The sequence below is a fragment of the Chiroxiphia lanceolata genome, chromosome 1, assembly GCF_009829145.1.
Source record: "Chiroxiphia lanceolata isolate bChiLan1 chromosome 1, bChiLan1.pri, whole genome shotgun sequence".
Lineage (NCBI taxonomy): Eukaryota > Metazoa > Chordata > Aves > Passeriformes > Pipridae > Chiroxiphia > Chiroxiphia lanceolata.
The window spans coordinates 80,843,986-80,853,456 of record NC_045637.1 but is presented as its reverse complement, the minus strand read 5'-3'; positions in this window follow the sequence as shown (position 1 = coordinate 80,853,456).

Below are 9,471 nucleotides of genomic sequence, written 5' to 3'. Positions count from 1 at the left end.
AAGACGTATCATAGGGAAGATATTGCAATTCTTTTCTTCAGTATTTTCAGGTTGAATGAACTAATCTCTGTCGATAAGAAGGGTAGAAGATGTTGTCATCTGACTTCAGAAAGAAATTTTATTACTTTATGAAAAAGATGGCATTTTCTACTCCTGCTTCAGAAAACAGCACTTTCTGTGGATTTTTGTCTGGAAAAAAATTAATCTCAACTTCTCTTGATTTTATTTTTTTTTTATTAAGCCTATCCCAGCTATGCTGATGTTTTATGATTCTGCAAGTATAAATTATTATGAACATAAACTTTGTCTTTACACAGACATTCTGTTACAAAAATATAATTAATTAGAACTTCTGTGTGCATTTCAGTGCAAGTTCCATCAACTTTGTAAAATTCTTTAATCTACCAGTGAAATTCAATGAGTAGAAAGAGTAGAAAAATGTAAAATCAGAAAGCTAAAAACAGGTTAAATTTAAATTCAAACAAGATGGGTTCTTTTTTGGAGGAAAAGGTATTTCGGAAATCTACCAGCATTTTTTAAGTTAACATTTTAAAAGCCTGTCTATATTACCTGCATTTTCATCTTAGACTTGCATTCTTGTATCGCTAAGATTCCGAATCACAATTCAGTCCTATGAATTGGAAGGTAAAATTGAATCTCAATCGTTTGCTGACAGGAACTCTTTTCCTTTTACATTTGTCTTTATTCTTCTTTCTAATTTACTAACATAGAAGTATTCTTTCATTAATTTCATTAAATTAATCAGCTATACTAATAGACTACAAAATATTTGAAAAATGCTTGTTGATACATTATTCTAATAACCTGATGTTGGAAAAATTGAACAACTTTGGATTGGTTCTTAACTAGGTGAGTCCTCATGTTAGCAGAGCTTTTAGGCTGTTTTCCAATACTCTTCCATGCTCATACGGAAAAAACGCCTTTGATGAAGTGTAATGAATTCTCTACTGGATACTAAATAAGTTCAGTGACTTTAATTATTGATTTTAGAGAATATAATTCAATGTAATATACTTAGATTTAGTCATCTAATTGATAGGAGCTGGAAATACTGAAATAAATGATGAAATACTATGTAGACATTAAGAAAAATATGTGGACTTAATACTCTCTGAAAAAAAGTGAAGAATTATCTGCTAATTACAGGCTAAACAAGATGTAAAAAATGTTTCTGAAGTATTCCTAAATTGTACTATATATTTTATTACTTTTAATATAAATGTAACCTGTATTTATGTCTAAAAACTGAATCAAGAATGTCTTGTCCCTTTATGATTTTGAATTGTATTGAAAAAAAGGAGAGGACATGGATGTATCAAGAGGAAAGTGCACAGAAAGTGGACAAACCTAGGAAGACTGTCTGGTAGTGGCAATTTGTATATGCTTCTCACATAGTTGTTTGGACAGAAGTTTAAAAAAAATTTCTAATTTAACTTACCACCCTGTATAAGATCACAGTCAATGCCATTTGAAGATCTTATTACAAAGCTGCACAGAAACAGAAGATACCTTTTTTTGGATCAAGGTGGAAAAAATATCCAGAAATGGATATTATATATCCATATAACTTCTGGTTATATGGACTTTAGGTGTCACCACTGATAAACCACATCTGCTTTTTAGAACATGGCAAATACATGCACGGGAAAGCACATACAGAGTCACAGTGATACTATGTAACTTAAATTTGAGCTACATCAACTTGTGTGTCTCTGTGTAGTGACATTTTTTTTAATATTTCCACTATTGATTATAATGCGTAAAATGTACTGTGGTTACTTCCAGTGGCTACTTGTTCAATAGCTAGACCATTTGTTTACAATTAATAACCTTTATATTTCAGTCCGAGAGAGAATTTTTAGTTTGAAACAGTCTGTTTCCCATCAGCACTGTTTTAATCCTTAAAACCGGACATGTGTGCTCCTTAACAGCAGTCCAAAATCCTTAATATTAGCAGTGGCACAGAGATCTGGAACAGATCTTTCTGCAGCAGGCTCAGCACCAGCATGAAAACTGTAACTGTAGTTTAAGATTAAACCCTTTTAGAAGACCTTTCTCTCTGGGCAAGCCCGTGCTTCTGAAAATCTACCTTGTATTCTTTCATATTCACCTGGGATAAAAGGGATCTCTCAACCAATTTTTTTTCTTCCATTTTACACGTTAAATTACTTCTCAGGTTGAAAATTTCCTGTAATAGCTAATATATATAAGTTCTAGTGAATAACTGATAGTCTGATAGAAATTTACGGTAGCGTATCAGACAGCAACTCACCAGAGGACTTTGATAAACAAACCTTCCCTGACTGCTAGGACACTTTTACAGTACTGAACAGGAAGGAGAAGCAGTACTCTGTAAAAGGTACCCAGTTACGATTTGTGAAAATTCCAGTGTACACAATGTAATCTGAAATCCATTTTCTCCCCTTTTTTGTCTACAAATTTACTAGCAATCACCCCCTCTTTCTGCACAGTCTCTGAACTTCAGAAATCATCAACAATCTGTTAGCATAGTAATTAGTGTAAGCAAGAGATCAGTGGGTGACAAACAGCTGTTGCTTGCAGGTGGAATTATCCTATAGCTTTTATTTCTAGCAAAATCTTTCACAAACTCTTAATGTATCTCCACGTGGGATTGCCCGTCGTTTCAGAAAGCTGACTTGGAACATTAGGAGCCAGGGCTATGACCCATGATACCATCCCATCATAAGTAGGCCAGAATCGAACTATTAATGATATTACTGTCCACTACAATATCAAAATTGAACATTAGAGTTCAGCTTTGTACTTGATTTTTTTCTCTCTTGTTGAAGGTTTGCTGTATGAAATGTTCATACTTTTAATTTTTCTGCATGATTTGAGCTTCTGTATGTTCACAGAAACTTTAAGGGCCTGACACTTTTATTTATGCAATTACTTCAAGATTGTTTAATGATGCTAAATGGAACTACTGGCAATAAGGACAGCTTGTTTATTTATTCATAACAGAATTACTCTCATGCTTTGAAATTGAGTATATTGCACTTTTCTGTAATAGCTTACTGTTTACTCTAACAAATTTTGGTTCTTTTCTCCTATTTTGGAAATGTTTTCTGAAATTGATGTCTCATTAGAACCTTGGCAGGTAAAAAAGTGAAGTGTTCCTAATGTTCTGTTCTAATAGCATAATGCAAAGTATTGCAATAGGTTAGAAAAAATTGGTCAGTTTAATCCACCAGTACTTGACAGATTTTGAAATGTTCTAATTATGTTGCCCATATGTTTAAACGTTTCTTGGCTTTAGGTCAGAACAAAATACATTGCAGCTGAAGTACTGCTAAATAGAATGAACTAAATACTCTTCATAGAAAACCTGAGCTACTGATAGTGGAAATTTAAATTCCATCTTTGTGAACTGATAGTCCCTCAAAATTACTTAAGGGTAGAATCTGTCTACGTGTGGAACTGAAGCATATATAGGAATAAACAAACAAACAAATAAATTAATTAATTCAAAGGACTGAGTTTTCCTTACCACTTGAGAAATCAATATTAAGACTAGATAGATCTGCTGTTCCTAGGATGAGGAATTCTATTATACTACTACCAGTACATAAATTTCTTCATAGCTGCAGGTAAGTCCAAATAATAGGAAAATGTGGGCAAACACCTATTTGATTTCTGTTGTATAAAGGAAGGAAACATGATGTATTCTCAGTATACAGAATCATAAAACCATATAAAGTAACATATTCAAGAACGTTTTAGAAACACAGTGTTGCTTAACCAAATATATAAAGAATTACTACTCAGTTATGAAGTCTAATGTACTATGTTTGTAAGAAACTTTTTTGCAACTATTTCTTTCATGTTTGTGTTTTTGTTATTACAATGTAAACCAATTTTATTGAAATGCAAATGTTTCTTAGGAAACAACATAAAGTGTAAGTCAAAAGCAGTCATATTTCTTTTGTTTGAAATCGTACTAACTAGACCTCACGAGAATTGGAATTTTTTAGATTGTGTTACTTGTGCACTTTTTCCTCCAGCAATGCCCATTACTGAAAGAATGAGATTTTCAATTCAACAAACACTGTGTAAAAACCAAACAGCATAGTGCTACTTTGACCTTTTTCGTGTTCTTTGTTTTAACGGCTGCTCATGTACTCTGCTACCATGGCTATTACAAGCTCTGAGGACAAAATAAAAAAATGGCCGACCAATCAAAACACATTACATCTAAAAAGTTAGAGTGCATGTGAAGGTTTTATGGAGTATTCATCTTCTGGATGTGTATTTTAAAGAAAATGGAAAATTGAACAAACTCTCACTAAAAAGGTTGTTCAGGTTTTTTGTTGGTTTCTTGCAAATAACTTGAAAATTAAAACGTACTTTCTTGCAAGAAATGTATTCTATATAATGAAAATATTAAAAAGATGCATTTGTTTGAAGAAGAAATGTGTACGGACAAGAAGCAAAAAATAAACATTGGAGGTTACAAAACATAAAATGACAAAGTGAGTCTCAAATGCTTGATATCATGGTTGAAAATGGACTTTTTAAAACATAGTTTTTCTGTCAGCTTGACACACTATTAAATTACCTTGTATTCTTAACATTATTTTGTTACTACAATGTAAGGAAGAACATTTCATTAGTATGTATTGCATCTTTAAGGCCCTTGTTTGTCTTTTTTTAAATTAATTGATTAGTAATAGCGCAAGCATGATTTTTGAGAATGAGTTTCATTTCGTTCTAAAATAAAACAGCTTAAATATATTTTGAAAGTGCCTGGTTTTATTCACTAACTGGTAAAATATTTCAGATTATTAACTTAGATACAGATGCCAGTATCTGAGGCATTAAACTTAGGCCTCAAACACTAGATAGGATAAATCCTAATTTTTTAATGTCAAAGTTAATATAATTAGAGTATAGTTACTCAAGCTTAGCTGTATTTTCATTCATATACCTTACCATAAAAAAAAAATTACGTTAGTTTTCCCCATATCTTTGTCTATAGGTCTATTTGAGGACCTCACTCTTCTAATGGATATGAGACTTTCTTCTCATGTCCTGCCTATGTTTTTCCTTGACCAAATTTTCTCAATAACTTCTTGTGTCAGTTCATTTTTTTCTTTCCCAAACTAAAATATCAACACATGAAAAGCCTTTGTTCAAGTCAGCAGTCTTTACTCTTTCTACTTCTAATAATTATACATACTCTGAAGAGTCTTTACACTGTACTTTAGGTGCAATTCAACAAAGCCTTTCAACAATGTTGATGTCTTAGAGTATTAACTATATAAATCGAACTGACCAAAGGGATATTCCATACCATATGACATCAGCTCAGATATAAAAGCTTAGGCAAGGAGCAGGAAGGGGGGCATTAATTGTCTGCAATGACTGCCTGCTGAGGAACTGTCACGCGTGCTGAAGCCCTGCTTCTCAAGAGTGGCCAACCATTGCTGCTGAAGGGAAGTAGAGAATAAACCATGTTATCTTTCCCTTTTGTGTACACAAGCTTCTGCTTTACTTTTTGCTTTAAATAAACTGCCTTATCCGTACCCGTGAGTTGGTTTTCCGCCTTACTCTCTCCCCTCTCTGGCTGGGAGGGGGAGTGATAGAGCGACTGGGTAGGCACCTAGCGTCCAGTCAAGGTCAACCCACCACGTGCAACAACCCAGGCAGCTGGTACTTCTGATAAATCACACCATCCAGAGATGACTGAAGAACTCTTTCTGAATGGAGCTCTCATAAATGTCTTAGTACCTGAGAATGGAATTTGACTGAAATAATTTCATTTTCTTTTATATAAGAGTATTTCTCATTTAATGGAAATTCCATGATTAGATGCCTTTGATCATCATATCATTGCCAGACATCTCGACTTTAATCCTGTCAACACATGATGCATCTCCAGCTTGGGGTAAAGACTCTAGTAACATGCCAGGTGGTTTAAAGATATTAAATATTAACTGTTGAGTGTAGAAATTTCTTTTCTAGGAAGTTTACTACTGGCAGTTGTAAAGTTTCTCCTTTTGAACAGTATGAAATGAACTGAAGCTGTTAGACTTCCAGTAAAGAAAAAAAAAATCTGAGCCTATCTAGTTCTCCTGAAATGGCGTTGTAATTTAGTTCTAATTGCCAATTTGAAACAATGCTGGAGTCACACGGTCTTTAAACATCAAAAGCTCTTAAGGCCATGTGAAATATTTACTTTGTACTAAGAGACTGTGTCCTCATGGGAATTTGAACTTCTTTTTGTTAAATACAATGACTTGCCTTTAGAACCACTGCTGAAATAATGCATGATTCCTCTTAAATGCTTCCCTGCATCCCCTGATAACTGGAAAAGAATCAAATCAAACCTTTACACATAACACTCTCATAATTAAATAGATGCTATTAAATATAGAGAGAAGTATATTTTATGTGTTTGTTTACCATTGCTACATAACATGACTTTGTGATGATTCTGTAACAACATCTATGTGGTACAGGACTAAAACCTGCTGTGGTTGTCGAGAAACCACATATGGGAAAACTTACTAAGCAGACACCTTCTTAAGAATATCAAGTGAACAATCCCGTGATTATAGCAGAAGCCTTGAGAGTGTATGCTCAGGATGAAACCTGAGGTACTCGGAATAGAAACACTAGGTAAGACCAACTGACCAACACAGACGCACACTGGAGAGGAGTAGGCTTTATAACTGTTAATTCTTATTCTGTAATGCTATATGTGCTTATTATGATAAACAGCCACTGTAATTTTAGCATTTGGATAAAATATTTCTGTCTGTGTTTGGTTACTCTTTGTGGATGGGCAGTTAAATGCAGCTGCAATGGTTCATCTCTGGCAGTTCAAAACAGCCAGTGATTCAGTTATTTATGGTGCTACTTTCCTTCTCCTCAAATTTCAAAAGTGAGGGAAGACATTTGTATCCAACTTACAGTCAAGAAATTATTGTATTTCTTTAAGTAAGATCCAGCTTTCGTTTGAATGTCCTCTCATTATGTCCTATTGTCCCATGGGAATAGTGTTGCAGCTCAGTAAATATAATGTGGCCATCACCAGCAGAAACTTCCTTGTTCTGCAGTGCCCCAGGGGTACAGGGCCAGGAGATGGGGACAGGGCCTGATCTGGTTGGTGTCAGTTACCCTGGCTGCCTGGGAGTGGGTAACTTATCTCCCCAGGGTGAACTGAGGTTGTGCCATGTGTACCATCATGCTGTGGCCTGTGCTGAGTAAACACACAGAAATAAACTTAAGTAGGTTAAAGACCAAGGAGGAAGAAAACTCCTCCATAAGCATCAGACTCCTCTCAGTGAAGCTCTAAGGGTGCTGAAAGCTTGTAATCCTCCTCTTCAGCTGAGGCAGAGTGAAACCGTCACCTGAGGACCCAGAAGGACATCCAAGAGATGTGTATAACACCTGGGGAATTGGATAGATGTTAGTGAAGTGCCTAGTTTAATAACTTTAAGGTACTTTTTATCATTTCTGTATTAATTGGCGTTACGATTATTCTTAGTGTTATTGCAATTAGACTGATAATAAGGACTCATATTTTTATTAGATTGATTAGGTTTGCTAATAAATATTTGACTGTAGAAGGTTTCTTCTGTTTTTGCTCATGTCAAGCTAAGTGCAATACTTCTCATTCATATGTCGCACACACCTACCAAAATAAGAGAAGGTAGCCTTCACCAGCTATATTATTTCCAGGTAGTGTACTTAATGTCTGTCCCACAATGTACCCCATACCCTTTTTGGAGTCTTCAGCTACTATTGATTTTAATAATCAGAAAACCATAAAAAGATCCTACTTCTTCTCCTAAAAACTTCAGTTGGAACCAGGGGTAACAATGGAGAAATATTGTTTTCAGGGAAAATATTTCAAGGGTTGAGATGAGTACACATGTATTACTGTATCTATACAAGAGCTACAAATACACCACAGTTAATAAAAACTATCTCATATTTAAGGGGCAAAAAATAATAAAGAGTTTATTCTGGAAGAAGGCCATGAAGTATTTAAAATAAAATCAAGTAAAATAAACAAATTTAAAATAAAATAGCATCACATGAAATATGATACAATACAACACAATAAAATAGGGTTTTCAGCTACTGAAGTTGCATATGAGTATGAATGTTACTTTCAGTTTTTATAATGTGGTGGCATTTCAAAAAAATTTAACATGCTTATTAATATTCTGAAGACCTATAATTGCTTAATAACTGCAGGAGCCTCAAACAGACATGTTGTATGATATTAGAAAAAATGGAGAAGATAAAAAGAAAAAATTGTAATAAAAAATTAACCAGAAAACAAAGTTTAAGTTTGGTCTTCATTTAAAAGTAAGTATGTAGGAAAGAAATATAATTAATATAGCAAAATTCAACATTAAAAAGGTATTCTAAAACTATATTATAATGCATGAGCTGACTAGTCTAAAGCCAGATTGGATGGCTACTCTTTTAATGGAATGTAAGGTCAGCTAACTTTTTTATTCATTACCAACTAGAAATTTGGCTTCCTTGTTTCTCTTCTTAATCTGAATGTAGCACAGATGAAAGCTTCTTGAAATGCAGTTTATAGAAAAGAGAAGTAAAAAGAATCATCTGCCCATGTCTCTGTTTTCCTTCTGAAATTCACTGGCAATTTCTAATGTCATAGGTTACTGAAGTCAGGCTTCAGACTTGGGTTTGATTTTTGAAATTTACCTCACTACAATACTTTATGTCAAAGTTGCTCACAGAAGGTGTGGTAATGCTTTTATATTCCCACAGTGTAAACTTAGGGCCAAAATTGGCCTTAAAGAAAAGTTGTGGACTTATATTTGAAACTTATTAGAAGTGAAATTCTTTGTCAGCTCCATTTAGTTCTTTAAATCAGGTCCACAATTAAAGTCAAAGTCATGTCTACATGTATTTTCAGGAACTGACAATTATTTCTCCCACTGTGAGACAGTGGTTACAATAAAGATTTCTGCTGTTCAGAACTACTACATTAGGTATGGTCATATATCTACTAATTTCATGTTTAAATGGAAGAACTGAAGGCTATTATACATATTAAGGTGCAGTGGAAGAAATAAAAGCAGTCAGACTAGCCTTTCACAGAACTTACACCAGTGCTATCTCATCATCATTTTCAAAGTATATCCTTACAATGCAAAGTGTCTCTGGGCTTTATAGCTGTTATTGACAGCCTTCAAAAATTACATTCAAGAACTAAATGGAATGTCCTTTTATATGTTCTATATTTGGTTGATGGTTGTGCCTACTAACTCTAAAAGTTCAGTGAATGTGTTATAGCTTGTGGTGTAGCTGCCTAACACATATTACGATGACAGCATGAATTTGCCTATGATCACTGTAGCTGAGATTACTCTGCATGGTTTTGTTCCTGAATATTAGCCTGTTTTGTCTTTTACAATTACAGCTGAACTTCAAGAATGAGAA